The following is a 25056-nucleotide window of genomic DNA, read 5'->3' on the forward strand; positions in this document are numbered from 1 at the left end:
CCACCCTATCTAACCCTCTGATTATTTTATATGTTTCAATTAAGTCACCTCTCAACCTTCTTCTCTCTAATGAAAACAGCCTCAAGTCCCTCAGCCATTCCTTGTAAGACCTTCCCTCCATACCAGGCAACATCCTAGTAAATCTCCCCTGCACCCTTTCCAAAGCTTCCACATCCTTCTTATAATGCCGTGACCAGAACTGTACACAATACTCCAAGTGCGGCCGCACCAGAGTTTTGTACAGCTTCACCATAACCTCTTGGTTCCGGAACTCAATCCCTCTATTAATAAAAGCTAAAACACTGTATGCCTTCTTAACAACCCTGTCAACCCGGGTGGCAATTAAGGGATTTTTCAAAAAAAAATGCAGTTTTGCCGGTTAAATAACTGTTGTAACAATGGAAACCAAAACATTATGAAATCCTTGGTTAATGGATTGTATTATGGTGTACAGGACTATGTCTTGCATGGACTCTGAAGTCACTGGTCAATGCAAATAACCTCAGCAGAATTATTCACCAACATACTACAGACTGAGATTCTCTTCTCGGAACATTCAACAATTCAATAGGAGTGAAATCAAAGACAGCAAAACTAAAAACACAGCCAGGTCCTGAAGCTCCCAAAAGAAAACTGCCTCCTATTCGAAACCCAGTGAGCACCAGTTTGTTTTTTTTTCAACATTCACTGGTTGGCTGGCCAGCACTGATCCTCCTTTGATTAATTCAACATCAAACTACCTGCCAGACCCTGAGCATAACAACATCTCAATGCCAAGCTGTCCGCAGTGACATTAGAGCAGTAATTCACCTGCATTATCTTTCCAGGCTAATTCCTAACTGCAAACGTTAGTCTTTTGTTCTTTCCCTCTGTTTTAAAACAAACTGCTGTTCAAAGTTCAATATTCAATTCTCAACTTCAACTCAGTTCCAAACCCAAAATGAGAAAAATAAAAGCGAAGGAGTGATGGTCCTCACAATATAAGCCATAGGAAACTGCCTCATGCAAGATTTTAAGTGATGCAAAAGTTACATTTTCACTGAGATCCCTGAAGAAAAATATGACTCAAATGGCACTGGCTAAACACTGAGTGCTTGATTTTGTGAGTTGGCCAGATTAGTGACCCATGTGGGCAGCAGTTTGGTTAAGATTTAAGTTGCGAAAGCTGCGAAGATGTTAAGAAAAGTTCAGGTGCCACTCCTGCACAGAAAGGAAAATTGGTGTGAAACAGAAAAGTCTGAACCACAGTTGAAAACAGGACAAGTAAGTTTTTTTGTTTAAAAAATACTGCACTGCATTGTTGAATCGGCACATGTGTAGCCTTAGTCTTGCTGCTATACCCTACACATCAATAACAATCGCGCAAGTACGGGACCATCAGGAAGATGACTACCAAATATACCAATACGAACAGGAAGACTGTCAGTGGCTATTGGAAGTCCATATGAATGTTAGCTTTTTCAGCAAGGGTGGAGTGATGCTTCTTAAAATTTAGTCACTATAGAACCAAAAAGTTGATTGTTGTTTTGCAGGAACTCTCTCATTTAATGGGTTGTGGAAAGGGATGAGAAGTGTTTTGAAAGACTGGGGCATGTAATAGAATTGAACCTGTGAATTGTGCATTGAGCAGTAATTCCTAGCCAAGAGAAAAGAATAAGCAACTATGAATTGAACATGTTTTTCAGAAAGCAAGTAGGTGGGATCTGAAATACATCACCTGGAAATGTACTGGAGGCAGGTTCAATCGAGACATTCAAGGGGTCATTTGATTATTTTTGTTTGAACAATTCAGGATTACAGGAAAATGAAGAAATTGGCGCTAAGTTAAAATGTTCAGAGCAAACACGCCAAGCAAAATGGCTGTCTTCTGTTCCATACTAACTGTAAATAGGCAAGCAGTGAAAATAAAGGTCGTCATTGGAAACAAGAGGTTGCACAGAGTCAACACCTCAGGCCTGTCTAGACAGGACCAAAGAAATCCTGCTATATAGTGGAAAAAGCTTTATGAAAAAAGTGAACTTTAGAATTCATTATTTTGAGCTAATGTCCACTGACAACAGCCATAAGAATCAGATGATCAGTTCAAGGGCAAACGCTGCAGTTTCTCAGAGGCTGAGTTGCGTGAGTGGATGGTGGACTGGTTGTAGTACCTGTGCCTATCACAATTGTGCAAAAATACCTCCTGTAGAGAAAGAAAGGTCACGATATAGGTACACTGCTGAAAGTTGATGCAAAACATGAAGCTGTTGTCTGCAGTTGGACAACAATATCTACAGGCATCAGCTGCACTTATTGGTAGCCAGGGCACAGAAATTAATCAAGCAAGCTGTGGAAAGTGCAGTCTGGTATGCTCACTGTGAAGCTGTTCTACGTAACAAGATATTTGCAGGTCACCTGGTTCAAAAGAACTCTGGGCTCACCTATGTAAGAAATCTGGTTTCAGAGATGCAACCAGAGACTACACAAGGATGTGACAAAGAAAATCGTCTAACGTACTGGCAGACACAACAGCAGGGAGTGAACCAGAGACCTGCACGGGCACTTTTACAAAGTTTCAGCAAGAAGGATGAGGGTAAAGACTCACAGTAGAATAACCTTCATCCAAAAGGTGAACGGTCATTCACCTGATAAATAATGTGGATGAAAATGAAGTCAAACATTTAGAAGTTTTTGTCACCATCAACATCATATGCCAGAAGAAAATTGGTAAACACACTCAAGACTAAAGTTGACATCTGAGTAATGCAAACATCTCACTAGTCAGAATTCTGAAGATTATTGATCTCCTTGGTTGGATGTCATTGATACAGCCTACAACAGCAGAACTGACTATACATAACGCATTGATCATGCATCTCTTGCATGAGTACATTGATGAAATGCAGCTATGGCAATTCTGCTTGAAACCCATAAGTACCTTATCTTGTTCTCATCTTTTTCTCATTTTGGGTTTGGAACTGAGTGATGGACACAAATGGACCAGCAATAGCAGGACTACCAGCATGTGCAGAACTCAAGACTGTGATCATTCCCAAAATCACCCAAGGTATCAATTTCAGAAAAGCTGCAATTACATCAATCAGCCCTTGCAGGAAGTATAGTGCTTCCATAGAAGGGAAGCTTTAGAGTGAACTGAATTATATACTACATTATCATTCATTGTGTACATCACACAAACTTGTGCAGTTCTGCTATGAATGTGTTAAGGCAAGATGGTACAATCAAGGTATGTTTGACTCAAAATGCCTAAATATTTCTCGAAAGAGATGCCCACACAAAATTCTGCATTAGAAGAATCAAAACGCAAACTCACATGAGGCAGTTCTTTTCCAAGTTGGATGCCAAGTACATTGGCAAAGGAATCTCAGGATATCACTGCTTTTAGGGCACTGCTCAGAACATATTATTTCCAGAGACTATATTTTGATTTATCTGTCAGTCACAATCTGTTGCAGTAGCATATGATAGACTGACTGAAAATATTCACGGATGTTAATGTATTGCTGATATTGTAGAGATGGGTAGAACCAAAAAAGAACATGACTGAAATCTACACTCTCAGACAGCAGTGGCTCTTCATGAAGCATTTGTATTCAACAGTAGAAAGTGCCAGGTGAATGTTAGGTTAAGTCAACGCTTTTGTCTCTATATTTAGGTTATGGGATCTGTCTCAACTCAGGCTAGGTTTTAGAGGTACAACAAATGACTACCCCTCAAAAAGACCTACAGAGATATCTCTGATTTTATTTCCTAAAGTCATGGATACCAAACTTCTCCAAAATGCATTGTTCAGGGAGTTCTTAAGGAAAGACAATCTATATTATGGCAGCAGGACTATTATTATGCGTTCAAATCATTCAAACTAGCATTTTCCACAGAAAATTGTACAATTTGGCTACTTGAGGAAGAAGGCAATCCTAGAAATCCATGCATCTGATAAAAGGCTAGGAGCATTTATCATGCAAGATTTCCAATGAATTGGTGAAAACAATTCATAAGAAGTGTTTGCTGTAGTTTTGTTAATGGCTGAGTAAACCGCCAAGGCTCATATGCAAGCAGCAACTTTTGGAAGCACAGCTGTACAGGTTTAAAAGGAGCTTTACTGTCAAAAGTACAATTATACTATAATGATTTCTAGTGAAAGTACAGGTGTATAACTTAATTTTATACAAAACAAAGTTTCTGAAGAAGCTCAGCAGGTCTGGCAGCATTTGTGAAGGAAAAAACAGAGTTAACATTTTGGGTAATAAAATGTGAGGCTGGATGAACACAGCAGGCCCAGCAGCATCTCAGGAGCACAAAAGCTGACGTTTCGGGCCTAGACACTCCTTCAGAGAGAGTCTAGGCCCGAAACGTCAGCTTTTGTGCTCCTGAGATGCTGCTGGGCCTGCTGTGTTCATCCAGCCTCTCATTTTATTATCTTGGATTCTCCAGCATCTGCAGTTCCCGTTATCACCTCAACATTTTGGGTCCCTTCTGAGGAAGGGTTACCAGACCCAAAACGTTAACTCTATTTTTTCCTTCACAGATGCTGCCAGACCTGCTGAGCTTCTTCAGAAACTTTGTTTTTGTCCTGATTTACAGCATCTGCAGTTCTTTCAGTTTTTAATTAATGTGCTACAAACCTGGTACTTGGTTTCCTCAGACACACTAGACTGTCTGTCTGGACATTAAGTGGAAGATTTGCTTAAGGTCAATTTTGGTTAATTTCAGCCAGCAAAAATGCAACCAACTTCAAGAATAAACAGCTAGTGAACAATAAGCAGCTGCATATTGGGCAGCCCCTTCTAAGTTACGAAGGGTACTCTTCCACGCAAGGAGGGCATGTGAACTGAGCATTAGGACCAAAGGATCATTAGCTAGAAGAAAGTGTCATCATCTGATGTATTACGGGTCCACCTCTTTTTTTTGTGTGTGGAATTCTAACTATTCTGAATTCTTTTGAGGAATTTTATATGTATTTTTGCAACCAACTTGCTATCATCATTGTCATCATCTGGAGCACCTTAGCCTGGCATTGAGGGTATGCTCAAGGTTAGGCTCTGTGGTTTTATTACCTGTCACTGAAGACTTGCAGGAGCTCGATCGTCAGGGATATCGTCCCCTACTCTTTAGAATCTGTCTCATTTTTGGACAAAGGCATCTCCATCAGGGACGGACACTTCTTTATCTTCTACTGCAAACCTGCAGATGACCTCATGATGCTGCACTTCCCTGGCTTCCACCCTAAACATATTTTTAAAAAAAGCCATCCCCTATGGACAAGACATATGCGTTTACAGGATCTGCTCAGAACGTGACCGACACCTGAAGGTGTTGAAGGATACCCTCATAAGAACGGGGTACAATGCTCATTGATTGCCAGTTCCAACATGCCACAGCAAAAGTTCATAATGACCTTCTCTGAAGACAGACATGGGATATAACCAAAGAGGTACCCTTCGTTGTCCAGTACTTCCCTGGAGCAGAGAAACTATGCCATGTTCATCGCAGAGTTTAAGACATTGTCAATGACAATGAGCACCTCGCCAAGACCTTCCCTAGGCCTCCATTTCTTGCCTTCAAACAACCGTCAAACCTTAAACAGACCGTTGTTCAAAGCAGACTAACCAGCCTTCAGGACAGCATTGACCACAAACCCCACAACCCTGTCATGGCAACTTCTGCAAGACATGTCAGATCATTGACATAGATACTACCACCACATATGGGAACACCACCCACTATCTGCATAGCAGATACTCATGTGACTCTGCCAATGTTGCATATCTCCTACATTGCAAGCAATGATGCCCCGGGGCATGGTATATTAGCAAAACCATGCAGACAGCATGACAATGGATGAATGGACGTAGTGCAACAACATTCAGACAGGAGTGTTTCCTCCCAGTGGGAGAGCACTTCAGTGGTCAAGGGTATTCAGTCTTCGATCTTCTTCGGTTAAACATTCCTCCAAGGTGAACTTCAACAACATAGAGTCGCTCAGCAGAGACTGATAGCCAAGTTCAGTACCTGTGAGAATGCTTTAACTTTGGATCTTGGGTTCATGTCGAACTACAGGCATCCCCACCACACTAAACACGGTCACGTTCATGCTTATGCAGACACAGTCTCTCTCACACGTGTGGTCACACTCATTCCCTCACATTTACACACACTGTCTCGAAAATACACACATGCGTGCACAGACACTCCTCTCTCTCTCTACATCTCGCGCGCTCTACATCTCGCGCGCTCTCTATCTCTTCTCCCCCCCCCCCCGTATGCATACACACACTTATAAATTTATGGGGTGAATTTTGCATTTGTAGATTTGCAGTTCCATTCTATTTTGTTCAAAAAGCACACCATTTGTAGACAGTCAGTCAGTCAGTCAGGGGCATCTTATAAATATCTGCTTTGGAAATAAAACTGGTCTGACTCCAGGTTAAAACAGATTTAAAACAAGGCTTCACACCTAAAATGCATTGTCTGACCTGAGATGTCACCTCTTGTATACAGTGATAACACCTTTAGTTATCTTGGGGTAGTGAAGTGAAAAAAATTCTGGGATTTATATTTTAGTCAATCGAAATGCATCTCCTTTCTAACTGATTTTGGGTTTATTCAACACATTCAAACAATCTTTTGATCTTGTACTTACAAATTCTGTGTCTTGATGTCTTTCTCACTACATCTGATTAAGGAGCAACACTTTGAAGGCTAGTGTTTTCAAATAAACCTGTTGGACTATAACAAGGTGTCGTGTGACTTTTTTTTTGGTTTGATCTTGTCCAACCCAATCCAACACTGGCACCTCCACATCAGTTTTATGAAAAGTTACAGAAGATGGCCTGACACTAAACATGAAGTGCCAAACACACTTCAACGTTCCTGGTCAAACAGATGAACTGGCCATCTGCCTGTGTTAGGTTTTCAGGTAAATTTAACATACTCTACTTACCCATCCACATGAAAGTGGTAACTCTATGTTCAGAAACCTGACACAAAAGTGCAACGAAGACTGTCCACTATCAACAAGGCACAGGTCGGGGTAGTATGAGCTACTTCCAATTGCCCTTCAGTGTTCAGATCATTGAGTTCAGGAGTTGGGAAGTCATGTAGTGGTTGTACAGGACATTGGTGAGGTCACTTTTGGAGTACTGTGTACAATTCTGGTTGCCCTGCTAAGGAAGGATATTATTAAATTGGAGAGGGTGCAGAAAAGACTTATAATGTTACCAAGCCTGGAGGGCTTGAGTTATAGGGAGAAGCTGGGACTTTTGTCACTGGAGTGTAGATTTTTGGGGGGTGACCTTATGGAGGGTTATAAAATAATGAGGGGCAAAGATGAGGTCAATAGCAAAGGTCTTTTCCTTCGAGTAGGGGAGTTCAAATTTAGTGGGCCTATTTTTAAAGTGAGAGGAGAAAGATTTAAAACTGACCTGAGGGGCAACTTTTTCACATGGAGGGTGGTTTGTATGTGGAATGAACTGCCAGAGGAAGTGGTAGATGCAGGTACATTTAAAAGTCGTTTGAACAGGTACATGAATAGCACAGATTTAGAGGGACATGGGCCAAACGCAGGCAAGTAGAATGAGTTTAGATTGAGAAACTTGGTCAGCGTGGATGGCTTGGACCAAACAGTCTATTTCTGTGCTGTACGACTCTATGTCTGAATAGATTCTACATCAGTTTGCCTGTCAAAAAAAATTCATCAATTTTTTTTAAACAATCACTGATCCATGTTTTTGTCATGTTTAAACCTGTAGAGATTTTAAAACTTCAAATCGTTACTGTTAAATAGACCGATTCCATCCTTCAAGGATCATCCTTCCAACCCACACCTAATCCATGTAGTCACGTCTTTTACTGTAGGTTAAGTCTCCGTAAAAGCCCCAGATGGCATCTCTTTGAACTTGGCCCTACTGAATTTAGATCTCCCTCATGTGAGTCACACTTCATCTCCTTTCTCCTCTTGGCAAAAATTTGATTTGTCACATATGCGGAGGACTTTCACTACCAGGTTCTGCCTGCTATTTCGAATGGTCTACAGTCTCTTCTCAACTTGGCAAAGACCTGACCCCTACATCTCAAGGGTTATTAATTGGCTGTAGTATTTGGACATCCAGCAGATATGAAAAACAGCAAATTAACACAAATTAGTTCTTAATGGTTGTGGTGTTTTTAAAATCATGAATTGATGATATATTGATCAAAGGTACAGATCGGAAAAGAAACGTTAAAAGTTTTACATCTGTGAAATGTATTTCAGGCAAGTTTGTCCTATTTTCATAGCAGAATTAAAAAATGTAACATTTTAATTTTACTGATGTATGGGATGCATTTTTTTAAAAAAAACTTAGTGGTGCAATATCCATTTATCTTTAGATGTCCATGTTCAATATATTTCCTGATGCACTTATGCATTGCTTGCATGTAAACAATTAGAAAAAACACTACCAAGTAACAGCACAAAACTGAAAATCCAAGCAGCATATGTAGTATATGAAATGTGTAGGATCTCAAAAGTATGTGGTAATAAGAGCAGACAAGGAGTTCCGTGTCAGAATTGGCAAGTGCAAGGGAGCCATTTTTTTTTGCATCTTCTTCGGGATCATGTTACTAAATACTCATTCAACGCTGCTTCTGATGTACGAATTCTTTTGTCATTTACAACAGCACAACAAAATAATTTTTGGATTAAAATCTTTGACTGAATAACAGCTTCTTGTCAACTGAAGGGTTTGATATCCTGAACAATTCAATCTCATTGTCTGCATAGAGAAGGCAATGTAGTGTTACCGTAAGATTTGAGAAAAATCAGTGAAGCAGCTTTATTGCTTAAGATGTGGAAAACATAAACTAACATTTATGGTTGATATCATAATGAAAAACATTGTAGAAGTGTTTTACTGTCATAAAGTGACAGTATCTATTAAAAGAAGCAACTCTATCTTCAGATGGAGACTTCAGTTGTAGTTTGTATATTTCAGTCGTGAAAAAAACTTGCAGCGTCAGTAACTTCATTCATGGCTGTAAGCCTTACAGTTGTTACCATGGTGCTTCTGATAAATTACAACTTTAGTGTCTTTGCCAGAATGGTATTGAAACTTCCTTGATCGAGGAATTAAAGGCTGATCAAACTGGATAAGTCCAGTTATATCTGACTACCATGATTGCACTGATCTTTCACAATTTCTGAACAGTTTTGAGCAGTGAGTATTGACTGGGCCTTAAAACCTTTAGCACACATTCTAGCAGCAGAAAAATAGTTTTGTTGGATTTGTATATTTTTGATTTCATTTTGGTAGACCAAAAGTTTTTCAAAGTTCAAAGCCAAATTTGTCTCTCTTATTTTTGCCTGCACAATATTGGATAAAGTCCTCTGAATTATTGGTTTTGACAATGTGTTTATCCCAAGATAAGCTAACTAAGCTTTTATTTGCACTTTTTCCTCTGTTTGTATTCTGATAATCACAGTAACATTATAATTGATTCCAAAATAAAAAAAATGTGTCCTCAGAATTTATATAAGTCTGTCGTCTTGGCAAAAGGTTCAGATGATTTTAAGCATTTTAATTCATTTAAAATATCTCCATTGCAAACACATAAATTAGTGAAATTATTGTTCAAGTACACCAAGACTGAAATCGAATTAGTTAATGTCATTAATTTAACTGAACCATACCCCGCACTGCACCACTGTGAATTTTTGTTTCCTATTTCTAATTCCTATTTCCTATTGCTAATTTTCTGGTGTTTATTTATGGGTATACTTTACTCAGACCGAGGCCCATTGTGCATAATAGACAACTTAACCAAGTGAGCAGCAAGGGGCTGCGGAAATTGGGCCTATAATCTGTGGAGTTTAGAAGAATGAGGAGATGCAATCTTGCCAAGACATGAGATTTTGAAGGTGCTTGAAAAGATGGACATAGACTCCCTGACAGGCAGAAACAAAGTACAGGAGGACAGTCTCAGAATAATCATATAGGACTGAAATGAGCAGAAATTATTTCACTGAAAAGTATTGTGGATATTTGGAATGTCCTACCCCACAGACTGTGTTGCTGATGCCTCATAGCTGATTCTATTTAAGGTTAGAATAGACAGATTTTCAGTAATCCAGGGAATCCAGAAATATGGAGAGTGAGCAGGAAACTGGAGTTGAAGCCCAAAATTATCTATGATTGGGCTGAATAGCAAGGAGGTCACCAAAGTCGATACAGGCAACTTCTGCTTCCAGTTCTTGTGTTGCTTTGTTGTGCAATTCCCCTTGCTGCTTGTTCTGTACTTTGAATATTGACTCCTGATTTCACTATGGTTTCATAGACACCAAATAACATCTGATACTTTCCCCAATTGGCCATTATTCATATGTGTCTTGACACTGTGTCATTGATTATAGCCAAATCTGATTCTGAGTTTTGCCTATACACTCTTCCAGTAGGAAAATCCAGGTTGACTGCTCTCTTCTTCCCTGTTCAAGAACCATCCAACAGCCTACACAGTTGAGTTAATCTAATTTGCAAAGACAAGGGATGAATTGACTTCTTTGCCTTAACAGTTGATCTGCAAAATCAATGAATTTGCAGAAATACTCTTGATTAAGATCTTTATAACCTTCTAAAGACAGACTGTCCAGTGTGCAGTAACCTCAACATAGAACATTGAAAATTACAGCACAGTACAGGCCCTTCGGCCCTCGATGTTGTGCCGACCTGTCATACCGATCTCAAGCCCATCTAATCTACACTATTCCACGTACGTCCATATGCTTATCCAATGACGACTTAAACGTACCTAAAGTTGGCGAATCTACTACCGTTGCAGGCAAAGCGTTCCATTCCCTTACTACTCTGAGTAAAGAAACCACCTCTGACATCTATCCTATATCTTTCACCCCTCAATTTAAAGCTATGCCCCCTCGTGCTCGCCGTCACCATCCTAGGAAAAAGGCTCTCCCTATCCACCCTATCTAACCCTCTGATTATTTTATATGTTTCAATTAAGTCACCTCTCAACCTCCTCTCTGACGAAAACAGCCTCAAGTCCCTCAGACTTTCCTTGTAAGACCTTCCCTCCATACCAGGCAACATCCTAGTAAATCTCCCCTGCACCCTTTCCAAAGCTTCCACATCCTTCTTATAATGCCGTGACCAGAGCTGTACACAATACTCCAAGTGCGGCCGCACCAGAGTTTTGTACAGCTGCAGCATAACCTCTTGGTTCCGGAACTCGATCCCTCTATTAATAAAAGCTAAAACACTGTATGCCTTCTTAACAGCCCTGTCAACCTGGGTGGCAACTTTCAAGGATCTGTGTACATGGACACCGAGATCCCTCTGCTCATCTACACTACTAAGAATCTTACCATTAGCCCAGTACTTTGCCTTCCGGTTACTCCTACCAAAGTGCATCACCTCACACTTGTCTGCATTAAACTCCTTTTGCCACCTCTCAGCCCAGCTCTGCAGCTTATCTATGTCTCTCTGCAACCTACAGCATCCTTTGTCACTATCCACAACTCCACCGACCTTAGTGTCGTCTGCAAATTTACTAACCCATCCTTCTACGCCCTCATCCAGGTCATTTATAAAAATGACAAACAGCAGTGGACCCAACACCGACCCTTGCAGTACACCACTAGTAACTGGTCTCCAGGATGAACATTTCCCATCAACTACCACCCTCTGTCTTCTTTCAGCAAGCCAATTTCCGATCCAAACTGCTATATCTCCCACAATCCCATTCCTCCGCATTTTGTACAATAGCCTATTGTGGGGAACCTTATCGAACGCCTTGCTGAAATCCATATTCACCACATCAACCAGTTTACTCTAATCTACCTGTCTGGTCACCTTCTCAAAGAACTCAATAAGGTTTGTGAGGCACGACCTTCCTTTCACAAAACCGTGCTGACTATCCCTAATCAATTTATTCTTTTCTAGATGATTATAAATCCTATCCCTTATAACCTTTTCCAACACTTTACAAACAACTGAGGTAAGGCTCACTGGTCTATAATTACCAGGGTTGTCTCTACTCCCCTTCTTGAACAGGGGAACCACATTTGCTATCCTCCAGTCGTCTGGCACTATTCCTGTAGACGATGACGAGTTAAAGATCAATGCCAAAGCCAATGCCAAAGGCTCGGCAATCTCCTCCCTGGCTTCCCAGAGCATCTGAGGATAAATCCCATCCGGCCCAGGGGACTTATCTATCTTCACCCTCTGAAGGATTTCTAATACCTCTTCCTTGTGAACCTCAATCCCACCTAGTCTAGTAGCCTGTATCTCAGTATTCCTCAAATTGCCATTACAAATTGAGAGAAGTCTTGTAACACTCTATACAATTTAAAATTCTTTGTCAATTGGTTTACAGTTATCATATGATCCATGGTCAGTTTACATCCTTGATTGGTCTTGTATGCTTTACCTTGTCAACTTTATTGAAAAAATAGATTAACTTTGAAGTTTTCAAAGTTTGTGGCTCATTTTCTTTGTAATTTGAAGGCATTTTTAAAAATGTCATAACTTTCCTTAATTTAGCCTGCTTTGTTGAGACTGGAGCATGGGTTATTTTAATGATGGGCATTACCATCTTAATGGATACTATGGGTGGTCCAACTTTTTGTGCAGGAAGGAAAATGAATCATCAGTTGCTTCATCCTTTTGAGAGCTGTGCCATGTAAGATGCACCACCCAGTTAGTACTATAATTTCCCATCTTTTGGGAACTGATTTAAACAATTCTGGTTTGCACCTGCTTGTAAGTGATTAGAAATCCGAATGTAGTAAAGAAAATAGTGAGGGGCATGGGTAGGGTGAATAACCAAGGTCTCTTTCTGAGGATGGGGGTGTCCAAAACTAGATGGCATAGGTTTGAGGTAAGGGGAAAGATTTAAAAAGATCCTGAGGGGTAACATTTTCATGCAGGACGTGGTGCTTGTATGGAATGGAGGTGGCTACAGTTACCTTTTAATCTGGATGGGTATATGAATAGGAAAGGTTGCAGGAACAGCACTCACATTCTGCTTGAGAACCCTGCAGCCCAATGGTATCAATATGGATCTCTCAAGCTTCAAAATCTCCCCTCCCCCTACTGCTTTCCAAAACCAGCCCAGCTCGTCCCTGCCTCCCTAAACTATTCTTCCTCTCACCTATTCCCCCCTCCTGCCTCAAGCTGCACACCCATTTCCTACCTACTAACCTCCTCCGCCCCCTGCCCCCTTGACCTGTCCGTCCTCCCTGGATTGACCTATCCCTCCCAACTTCCCCACCTATACTCACCTCTATTGGCTCCATCCCCACCTCTCTAACTTGTCTGTCTCGTCTCCACCTATCTTCTCTATCCGTCTTCGATCCGCCTCCCCCTCTCTCCCTATTTATTCCAGTTCCCTCCCCCCATCCCCCTCTCTGATGAAGGTTCTAGGCCCGAAACATCAGCTTTTGTGCTCCTGAGATGCTGCTTGGCCTGCTGTGTTCAGTCAGCTCCACACTTTGTTATCTAGGGTTTAGAGGGATATGGGTCAAATGGGACTGCATCAGATTGGGATGTCCGGTAGACATGGACAAGTTGGACTGAAGGGTCTGTTTCTGCACTGTGTGACTATAAAACTTTCTCTTTTTTTTGAAGGTAATGAACTAGTGGCTTTTCTCTAATTTCATAACAACTAGACATTGCCTCCTAAACATTTTCCCACTGTTGCCCCATTTTGAGGCTTGAAAGTTGTTATGACCCTTCTGAGAGATTGGGGCATGAAGAGGTCAGTGAGTGCTTAGACATTTCAGAGGAGGAGCACAGTTGTTAAACTCAGAGTTCCATGGCAGCCATTGCTGTCTCGGAGCTCATGACCTCAAAATTACAGTTTGCGACTTCATCTGGGGTCTTGACCTTTTAAGAAGAATAATTAAAATGTGTTTATATTGTGCATTGTAACAATTTTGTACAAGAAGTTGCTTCATAACTGCATTTTTAACAGTGCCTATTCATTATCTAGAGATGTTTTAAACTTTCTTTCAATTTTTATTCTAGCTTTTGTACAGTTTAATATTTACCGTGGCTTAGTCAAAATTACCGTTCTGGTAAGCCATTGTTAGACTCTAATTTACCTGCGTGCAGCTGAGAACAGGGAATCACGACTGCTGAACGGGAAATTATAGTAGAGTTTGACACTGGGATGTTTCTGTTGCTGCCAGCCAATCAGCTTGCACGGCTGTTGCTATGCTTGCTGTAAGTCTGCCTCATTGTTAAAACAGTACGTTGCAGAGTGATAGGCCGGAGCTAATATGCACCACAGCAGAACATGTTGTTTTGACCATTGCAGACATCTGGTGCACTCAGATACTGACAGTACAGCCCAGCATTAGCCAGAGGCAACTTCCTTTACTCAAGGAGTCAAACATTCTTTGTTCAAAAACGAAAATTATGGCTGCATAGAAAAGGTGTGTACTGTAGAGAGTGTTTTTCTGCATTGTTTTTTCATTGCTTTTTCTCAGTTCCCGACCCCCCCCCCGTAAAATGTTTGAGTTGAACACAAAAAGTATACACAGAAATGTTAAGTTTCCTCTAACTTTGTTCTTTTGTGTGATTTGAGTTCACTAGATTTATTACGTATGACTCACATTACAATCAATTATTAATGAACAGGAAGGGTTCAAGTTGATTTCGTTACGTTTTATTTGCGTTTTGTAGATCAACTTTCTTGCTGGAATACCTTATCTACAGCCTTCCTCGGAGACTTAACAAAGCATTATCAATTCTTTGTCACTATTTGTCAGTTTTAGGTGAGGTAGTTTGTAATCTGTGCTAAAATAGAACGTTTGCCAAGGACACATCTAGACAGCTTTCTGCATTTTCGTGGCTTCCTTTCTAAGCTATACACTTGATGTACTTTATTCCATTTTGTCTTTAAAACAGCTCCATATAAAAGGAACTGACTCAACACCTGTTTTTTTTGTTCATGATTTATTTCATAATGTAGTGCTTAGTAGACTATTGTAGAATCTATTAATCCCTAACGACGTGTCTCACAACAGTATGTTTTTATTTCAACCACTTTTAATACTACATGTATTATCAAAGTGAACTCTTCAGTTTTAGACGTTCAGGTTTTATAAGTGGCTTTCTGACACTAGGAAAGATTTGTTTTTTGAGTAGCTCAGTCTCTCAATAATTTGAGGTACATTTGACCAAAGCTACTATCTACAATTTGATAGCAACAGTGAGGTCAGTCCAGCGACTGTTCTACCCCATGCTCACAATGTGATATGTTTACTGAAACAGTGGGGTTTTGGCACTGGCGGGGAACACGTTCTTGTATGCGCTCTTCTTGTAAATGTAGTGCAAAGGTTTTGGTATTGTTTTCCTCATTTCCCCCTTTTCACTGAACTAATTTCCATCCACTTCCAAACCTGCTCCTCAACAAAAAGACACTATTTCCTCATCTGTGTTCAATCTAAATGATCTGTACTTATTTTCTTTCACGTTTGCTACCATATTGATAATTTTGTTTCTCACGTTGCTCCTCTTCTGCCTCTAACAATGTGCCCCCGAGTTTATTTTCGTAAAGCATCAGAGTTATAAACATAGACCATTAAATTTGTTGTGTTGCCACACACAAGTCTTAAAGGGACAGACTTTTTGCAAGTTTGTAAGGGATTGGTGTGGGAAAGAGGGATTCCATTTCATGGGGCATTGGCATCAGTTTTGGAACCGGGGGGATCTGTACCGTTGGGACGGTCTCCACCTGAACCAAACTGGAACCAATGTTCTAGTGAAAAGGATAAATAGGGTGGTCAGTAGGACTTTAAACTTCTGAGTCGGGGGTAAGGGAAAGTGAAAGAGACGGTGTATGGAGTTAAATGGAAAGATAAGCAACAGGATAGCATGTGTACAGGTGGATTTAAGCTTGAGGCAGACTAGGAATACAGCAAAAAGGAAGGATAGCTTAAGACATCTTAGGATTTCCAACCTCTGTAATAATGATAAGGTTAGCATTAAGGCACTTTATCTAAATGCTCGTAGTATTCGCAACAACGTAGATGAATTAACAGCACAAATCCTCTTGAATGATTATGATGTGGTAGGCATCACAGAGACATGGCTGCAGGGAGTTAAGGACTGGCAGTTAAACATCCAGGGATTCACAACATATTGAAAAGACAGGGAGGTGGGCAGAGGGGGTGGGGTTGCCTTGTTAGTTAAGAATGAAATTAAATCTATGGCACTGAATGACAATAGGTCAGAGGATGTGGAGTCTGTGTGGGTGGAGTTGAGGAACTGCAAAGGCACATAAACTATAAAGAGAGTTACGTACAGACCTCCTAACAGTGATCAGGACCAGGGGCGCAAGATGCACCGAGAAATACATAGGGCATGTCAGAAAGGCAAGGTCACGGTGATCACCGGGGGCTTCAATATGCAGGTGGATTGGGTGAATAATGTTGCCAGTGAATCCAAAGAAGGGGAATTCATGGAATGTTTGCAGGATGGCTTTTTGGAACAGCTTGTGATGGAGCCCACAAGGGAGCAGGCTATTCTGGACATAGTGCTATGTAATGAGCCAGACTTAAAGACCTTAAAGTAAGGGAACACTTAGGAGGCAACGATCATAATATGGTAGATTTCAGTCTACAGTTTGAAAGAGAGAAGGCAAAATCTGACTTAATGGTGTTACAGTTAAATAAAGGTAATTACAGGGGCATGAGAGAGGAATTGATGAAAATCAACTGGAAGCAGAGCCTAGCGGGGAAGGCAATAGAGCAACAATGGCAGGAGTTTCTGGGTGTAATTGAGGACGCAGTACAGGGGTTCATCCCAAAGAAGAGAGAGATTATCCAAGGTGGGATTAGACAACCATGGCTGACAAAGGAAGTCAGGAAATATATCAAAGAAAAAGAGAGAGCCTATAAAGTGGCCAAGAGCACTGGGAAATCAGAAGATTGGGAAGGCTACAAAAACAAAACAGAGGATAACAAAGAGAGCAATAAGGAAGGAGAGGATCAAATATGAAGGTAGGCTAGCTAGTAATATTAGAAATGATAGTAAAAGCTTCTTTCAATACATAAGAAACAAACGAGACGCAAAAGTAGATATTGGGCCGCTCCAAATTGATGCTGGAAGGCTAGTGATGGGAGATAAGGAAATAGTACTTTGTGTCAGTCTTCACAGTGGAAGACATGAGTAGTATGCCAACAATTAGGGAGAGTCAGGGGGCAGAGTTGAGTATGGTAGGCATTACAAAAGAGAAAATGCTAGAAAAGCTAAAAGGTCTAAAAATTGATAAATCTCCTGGCCCAGATGGGCTACATCCTAGAGTTCTGAGGGGGATGACTGAGGAAATAGCGGAGGCTTTGGTCGTGATCTTTCAAAAGTCACTGGAGTCAGGGAAAGTCCCAGATGATTGGAGAATTTCTGTTGTATCCCCCTTGTTTAAGAAAGGATCAAGGCAAAAGATGGAAAATTATAGGCTGATTAGCCTAACCTCAGTAGTTGGTAAAATTCTAGAATCCATTGTCAAGGATAAGATTTCTAAATTCCTGGAAGTGCAGGGTCAGATTAGAACAAGTCAGCATGGATTTAGTAAGGGGAGGTCGTGCCTGACAAACCTGTTAGAATTCTTTGAAGAGGTAACAAGTATGTTAGACCAGGGAAACCCAGTAGATGTTATCTATCTAGACTTCCAAAAGGCCTTTGATACGGTGCCTCCCAGGAGGCTGCTGAGCAAGGTGAGGGCCCGTGGTGTTCGAGGTGAGCTACTGGCTTAGATTGAGGATTGGCTGTCTGACAGAAGGCAGAGAGTTGGGATAAAAGGCTCTTTTTCGGAATGGCAACCGGTGACAAGTGGTGTCCCGCAGGGTTCAGTGTTCGGGCCGCAGCTGTTTGCTTTATATATTAATGATCTGGATGAAGGGACCGGGGGCATTCTGGCGAAGTTTGCCGATGATACGAAGATAGATGGACAGGCAGGTAGTACTGAGGAGGTGGGGAAGCTGCAGAAAGATTTAGACAGTTTAGGAGAGTGGTCGATGAAATGGCTGATGAAATTCAATGTGAGTAAATGTGATGTTTTGCACTTTGGTTAAAAAAAAAATACAGGCATGGACTATTTTCTAAATGGTGAGAAAACTTTGTAAAGCAGAAGTACAAAGGGATCTGGGAGTGTTGGTCCAGGATTCTCTAAAAGTTAACTTGCAGGTAGAGTCTGTGATTAAGAAAGCGAATGTAATGTTGTCGTTTATCTCAAGAGGGTTGGAATATAAAAGCAGCGATGTGCTTCTGAGGCTTTATAAGGCTCTAGTTAGGCCCCATTTAGAATACTGTGTCCAATTTTGGGCCCCACACCTCAGGAAGGACATTCTAGCCCTGGAGTGTGTCCAGTGGAGATTCACACGGATGATCCCTGGAATGGTAGGTTTAACGTACGATGAACGGCTAAGGATCCTGGGATTGTACTCCGAGTTTAGAAGGTTGAGGGGAGATCTAATAGAAACTTACTAGATAATGTATGGCTTAGAAGGGGTGGACGCTAGGAAGTTTTTCCGTTAGGCGGGGAGACTAGGACCCGTGGCCACAGCCTTAAAATTAGAGGGGGTAAATTTAAAACTGAAATGAGACGACATTTCATCAGCCAGAGAGTGGTGGGCTTGTGGAATTCACTGCCACAGAGTGCAGTGGAGGCTGGGACGTTGGATGCCTTCAAGGCAGAGATCGACAAATTCTTGATCTCAGAAGGAATCAAGGGCTATGGGGAGAGTGCAGGGAAGTGGAGTTGAAATGCCCATCAGCCATGATTTAAATGGTGGAGTGGACTTGATGGGCCAAATGGCCTTACTTCCACTCCCATGTCTTATGGTCTTATGGTCTAAGTTGCCTAAGTGGATAGCTGCACAGTTTCAAGGGAACATTGAACCCTTCCTATATCTAGGCATTTGTAACTCCTTTTTAAAGGGCTTAATGTTTGGGTCCTGATTGGGGAGGGGTTGATGAGTTTATTCGGAAGGAAAATCTAGTAATGCTGGTTGTACTTGAGCTCCAATTTGAAGTATACAAGACAAGTCTCACAATAATGTCTTATTTTCAGCTTTACAGGTTCTTTCTTTGGGAAGAGGGTGGGTTTGAAATTTAATGCTGCTGGCTCATCTTTTTTTTTTCTCTCTCTGCTCTTCCCTGGGAGGAGAATGGGCTGAAGTGCTGAGAGTGCCAGAGGCATGCTAGTTGACGAGGGTAGCAGGGAGGCTTTTGTGTGGCAGGCCTCCTACCTGGAAGCGGTGATTTGAGGCTGGAAGACAGCCAACCTCTGGATACCTAGAGGCATCATGAACAGTGTAGGTATCTAGAGTCAGCCGCCTGGGCAGCAGACCAAGATATTGAGGTATAGATAGTCAGGATTTGAGACCTCATTCAACTGCCTGGTGTCAGCTTCTCCAGAAAGCCATTTCTGTGGGGGTGTTCCTCCTTCACATTGGTGGTCCAGTTGCTCAATTTAGTTTTGACATAAGAAAGAAGGCCCCTCAAAATGGAAACCGGCTCTCCGTCATTTACTTCAGTAATACAGGCCCCCTTATTGGTGAGCCTGCTTCTGATCGTACATTTCCTGTGATTTGGCTAATTTATTTACCTTGGTGTGGGCTTCTGACCTCTTTGACCCTAACAACAATCCCTGAAGTTTGTGGGAAAAATCCTTGTGGTTGAAGTCTCTCTACTAGAGCTTACTTAGAACATAGAACATTACAGCACAATACAGGCCCTTCAGCCCACAATGTTGTGCTGAACTTTTACCCTAATCCTACTCCACCCCTACCTTATACTATCACCCATATGCCTAACTAATAGCCACTTAAATGCCCCTAATGAGGCCAACTCTGCTACCCTCTCCAGCAATGCATTCCACATCCCGACCACTCTGAGTAAAGAACCTACCTTTTACAGCTCCCCTATAATCTACCTCCACTCACTTTAGAACTATGCCCCCTCGTAATAGCTACCTCCACTCTAGGCAAAAGGTGTCTGGCTGTACACTCCATCTATACGTCTGATCATCTTGTGCACCTCTATCAAGTCACCTCTCATCCTTCGGAGTTCTAAAGAGAAAAGCCTTTTCTCCTTTTTTTTCAACCTTTTCTCCTTTTTTTTCAACCTTTTCTCCTTTTTTCAGCCTTTTCTTGTAAGACCTTCCCTCCGTTCCAGACAACATCCTGGTAAATCTCCTCTGCACCTTTTCCAACACTTCCACATCTTTCCTGTAATGAAGCAACCAGAACTGGACAGATGTGGTGGAACCAGGTTTTTTGTATAGCTGGAGCATAGCTTCCCAGCTCTTGAACTCAATCCCTCTATTAATGAAGGCTAACACACCAAACGCTTTCTTAACAACTCTATCCACCTGGGTGGCAGCTTTCAGGGAACAGTGGATATGAACCCAAGATCCCTCTGCTCCTCCACACTGCCAAGAATCTTTTGTTTAGCCCTGTATTCTACTTTCAAGTTTGTCCTTCCAAAATGAATCGTCTCGCACTTTTCAGGGTTAAACTCCATCTGCCACTTCTCAGCCAAGCTCTGCATCCTATCAATATCCCTTTGTAACCTCCGCACTATCCACAACTTGACCCACCTTTGTATCGTCCACAAACGTACTAATCTACCTTTCCACTCTTTCATCCAAATCTTTTACAAAAATCACAAATAGAAGAGGACCCAGAACAGATCCTTGTGGTACACCACTCGTAACTGAGCACCATGTTGAATATTTTCCGTCCACTACCACCCTTTGTCTTCTAAGGGTCAGCCAATTCTGAATCCAATCTGCCACACTTCCCCTATCCCATGCCTCCTTACCTTCTGCATGAGCCTTCTGTCTAAAGAATTCCCTATTACGTCTGTGTCTTCAACTTAATTTCCATCCCTGCTTTCGTCTGTGCTACATGCCACAGCAGAACTGTCGCACCTGTGCTGTTCAATACACACACCCTTTTTCAGTGATTCAACCCATTCACTTTTCCATGTAATATGTTATCTCTGCAAAATTGGAAGGCATAGCATTGGTAAAATGTTCCTGAAATGGACTGGCAATTGATTTTAGGCCAAAATAGCAAATAATATTTGTCTGGATCAAAGAAAGATCTAATTGAACAACTGTCTCATATTATTATTCGGATTGCACACAGAGCAGACTGATCAAATACAGTAGAATCATTGGATTTTACAATGCAGAAGGAGGCCATTCAATTAATCAAGTCTGTACTGTCTACCGAAAGAACTGCTCAGCTAGTCCAATTCTGTAGTCCTGTCTCTGTAGCCCTCTAAATTAATCACTTTCAAATATACATCCAGCTCGCTTTGAAACCTCCTATGGAATCTTCTGTCACCACACTGCCTGGTAGCGCTGTCCAAATTCTAATCGCTCTCCAAGTGAAGAGGTTTCTCCTCATCTCACTCCTAGCTCTCTTGCTGATAATGAAACTCTGATTCCTTGCTACTGACTTACCTTAGTGGAAGCAGAATATCCTTCTTTGCCTTCTTGTAAACGATTTTGAACACCTTAATACGGTCATCTCTTATTCTTCTCTGCACCAAGAAGGATAAGGCCAGTTTCTCTCATTTTTCCTGGTATCATTCTCACAAATCTCTTGCACTCTCTGTAGGGGTTATTTAAATAAAGTGCCCAGAACTGAATTCAATGCCCCAAATGTGGTCTGACCAATGATTTGTAGAGGTGTAGCATCACTTCCTCGATTTTATACTCTGTCTCCATTTATAAACCCAACGAACCTATACACCTTCTTAATAACTGTTTCACCTTGTTTGGCTACCTTCAGAGAATAATGCACTTGAACTTGTCTACTCCCCTCAAAAGTCGTATCATTGTCTCTGTTCTTTCTATCTGTGTTTCTTATACCAAAATGCATTACCTCACATTTCTGTGTGTTTGAATTCAACTGCCAGGCATCTGCCTATTTATCCAACTTGTCAATGTTGCTTAGCATCATCCTCCTAATTCACTACTCTGCCTAACTTGGTACCATTTGAAAATATAGATTTTGTTTTTCCTCAATACCCTTATCCAAATAATTTAGATAAATTGGAAGAAGCAAGGGTTCCAACACCAAAGCCTGGGGAAGAGCACTTTCAACATTTCTCTGCTCTTAGACCTACCATCTGTTTCCTATCTTTTAGCCAACATCTAATCCATGCTACTAATGACCCATCAATCCTAAATATGTATAAGTTGCGATCCAACCTGACATTTAGCACCATACCAATGCTGTATGAATGCTCAAATATATGTCATCTTGAACACTACCCTCATCCAATGCTTGTCACCTTGTCAAAGAAACCAAATTTGTCAGACATGACCTGCCATTGCCAAAATCATGTTGACCCCCTAAGTATTAGCTTATTTTTCTCCCTTCAGTTTTACCACAATTGATGTCAAGCTGACAGGTTTGTAATTTCCTGGGCTATCCTTTGCCCTTTCCTTAAACAATGGTTTCACATTTGCGATCCTCCAGTCCCTTGGGACCAGTGCTGTGTTCAGAGAGGCCTGGAAAATTCCTGGCAATGGGTCTGGAGTTCGTTCCCTTACCCCTCTCAGAAAGTGATGATGTATTCCATCTGGTTCTGTGACTTCTGTACCTGGAAAGTTGCCAGCCATTTTAGCACCTCTTCTTTATCTATCGCTATACTGTTCAGTTGCTCACCACCCATATTTTTAACTAGGGTATTGTCACCATTTTCTAATTTGGTAAAGACGGAAGCAAAGTACTCATTTAGTACCTATGCCATACCTTTTGCTTCAGTGAGCAGCTTTCTCTGTTTGCTCCTTAGAGGCCCACCCTATCCTTCATGAATCTTCTACTATTAATATGTTTGAGGAACATTTTGCTATTTGTTTAGCGCAACCTGCTGTTCTTTTTCATGCTTCCTCTTAGCCTTCCTTAATCCAGCCTTAACTCTCTCCTGCATTTGAGACATTCTTCTGGACTTCTGTGGCTATTGTTATTCTGGTGTACGTCATATGCTGTTTTTCTTTCTTTAATTTCTCGTCAAAATCCATAGTCATTCAGGGCAGTCTAACTTTGGAGACCCTGTATTTATTTCTCATGGTATATACCTAGCTTCTATCCTATTCAGAGATAACAAGGTGTCGAGCTGGATGAAGACAGCAGGCCAGGCAGCATCAGAAGAGCAGGAAGTCTGATGTTTCCGGCCTAGACCTTTCTTCAGAAATTGGTCTAGGCCCAAAACGTTAGCCTGCCTGCTGTGTTCATCCAGCTATTCACCTTGTTACGTCAGATTCTCTAGCATCTGCAATTCCTACTATCTCTATCCTATTCATCTCTTTTGAAATTCTCCCATTTTTAATCCGCTGTTTTATAAATTAAGTGCTCCAGTTCAACGTTCAGACCCCCAAAATCTGCCCATTTCCAGTCTATGATCTTAATTATTAACTAATTTTTGTCCTTTTCCAATTTAATATTTAATCTTGTATTATGATCGCTATTTCTCAAACGCTCCTTCTGGGTTCTCCACTGGCCACCTCATTTTCTATCACCAGATCCAGCACAACTCCCTGCCCAGTATGACTGGAAATGTACTGTTCCAGAAAGTTCTCCCGCACATGTCGCATGCTTTTCTGTGCCCCACACTCTCTACCTTTTATGTCGTCTACCCTGTGGTTGTCGAAATCACCAATCACAAACCCTACTTGTCCTGCTGATTTCCATAATCTGCCTTCTACTTTGCTCCCACTATTTGGAGGCCTCTAATAACTACCCACTGAGTTCACTGCTCCGTTGCTGTTTCTCACCATCAGCCATATAGATTATAATTCAGAAACTACATCTTGTTTAAGGGCAATGATACTGTCTCTGTCCAATTCTGCTATACCTCCTCCCTTTTAACCCATCTTGTTTTTACAAGAAGTGTCATAATCTGAGAATGTTAGTCCTTTTTTGGCCGGAACCATGTTTCTGTCAATGCTTCTAGTTCCCCAATTTTGTTTGTGATACTCTATGTATTTACATACGTACAATTTAACCCTGTCCTTATCTCTTTCTTGACCATTGGAAGGCGACCATTTCTTAGTTCACTGTCAACAATTAAACCTTCCATCTTTTTCCCCATTTCCATTCTGTTTTCTTTTTCCATCTCTGGTATTTCCAAGATTTGCCCCATTAGTCAACAAATACAGCTTAACCTTCTTTTATTCATCTTCTCATTTCCTCTTCTAGAAATTTGAGCATCCACGATAAAGGGAAAAGCAGTATCCTAAAATGTAATGTAGAATGGAATCATAGAATCCTTAGTGTGGAAGCAGGCCATTCAGCTCAGAGTCAACAGCAGACCCACCCTCCTACCCTAAGACATGATCATGTTGCAACATTATTGGTGCTACTTATGGAGAACTGGTATTGTATGAAGAACTGGTATGGAGAATGTAAGACAATGGGTCTCCAAGACTAAATCAATATTCATCGAGACCTCCTGACAGCATATCAGTATTTCCTCCAAATAATTGTTTGAAAAGCATAGAATTTGTCTGCAACTAAAGTATGTTCCCCTTTTTATATGTGAATTTGAAACAGCATCTCACTGATTGGGTCTCAAGGGAATAAATCTTTTTATCACAGGGGAAAACTAGGACTTATTGTGAAAAGGCTTTTGCGCTGAGCTTAGGCAGCAACTTTTGATTATAATGTGACCTTTTTACTATACTGTTGTCTTTGCACCACAAGGATAAAGAAACACACAAGCTTTGTTTAGCCCATGTTTCTAAATGAAATGACCTATAAAAGCCTTCTCTAATCTTTGCTTCTAATTACTGGCTGAACTTCTTTAAACAGTGCTTCAGAATTCAGCCAATTAAGATATATGTTAAATTATTTTATTGCGTTGTGGATGTTTCATGTGTAGTACAAGTAGGATAAGGACTTTCTTCTGTTCTTTCTCAGCAATTCTCTCCTGAAGTTATTTTCTTCACTGCAAGCCTGCTTTTCCACTTTGAAATTTCCAAATTTCTAGTTTGAAACCACTATGCAACCTCTGACACAACTACCTCCCCCAAACCATC

At 41.1% G+C, this 25056-nt stretch overlaps 1 protein-coding gene across 2 annotated transcripts in view; it reads left to right on the forward strand.

Annotated features, from left to right (window-relative positions):
* Window positions 1-25056, forward strand: part of atosa (atos homolog A) — a 118306-nt gene that overhangs the window by 32547 nt on the left and 60703 nt on the right. Inside the window, exon 1 of one of the 2 annotated variants that reach the window (XM_048562878.2) lies at window positions 14275-14428. The exons of the other annotated variant lie outside the window; for it this stretch is intronic. The gene's annotated coding sequence lies outside the window, so the exon portion shown is untranslated. Of the gene's footprint in view, window positions 1-14274; window positions 14429-25056 lie in introns of those variants that run through there. 2 annotated transcript variants of the gene reach the window in all.

This window comes from Stegostoma tigrinum, chromosome 33 (genome assembly GCF_030684315.1).
Source record: "Stegostoma tigrinum isolate sSteTig4 chromosome 33, sSteTig4.hap1, whole genome shotgun sequence".
Classification (NCBI taxonomy): Eukaryota; Metazoa; Chordata; class Chondrichthyes; order Orectolobiformes; family Stegostomatidae; genus Stegostoma; species Stegostoma tigrinum.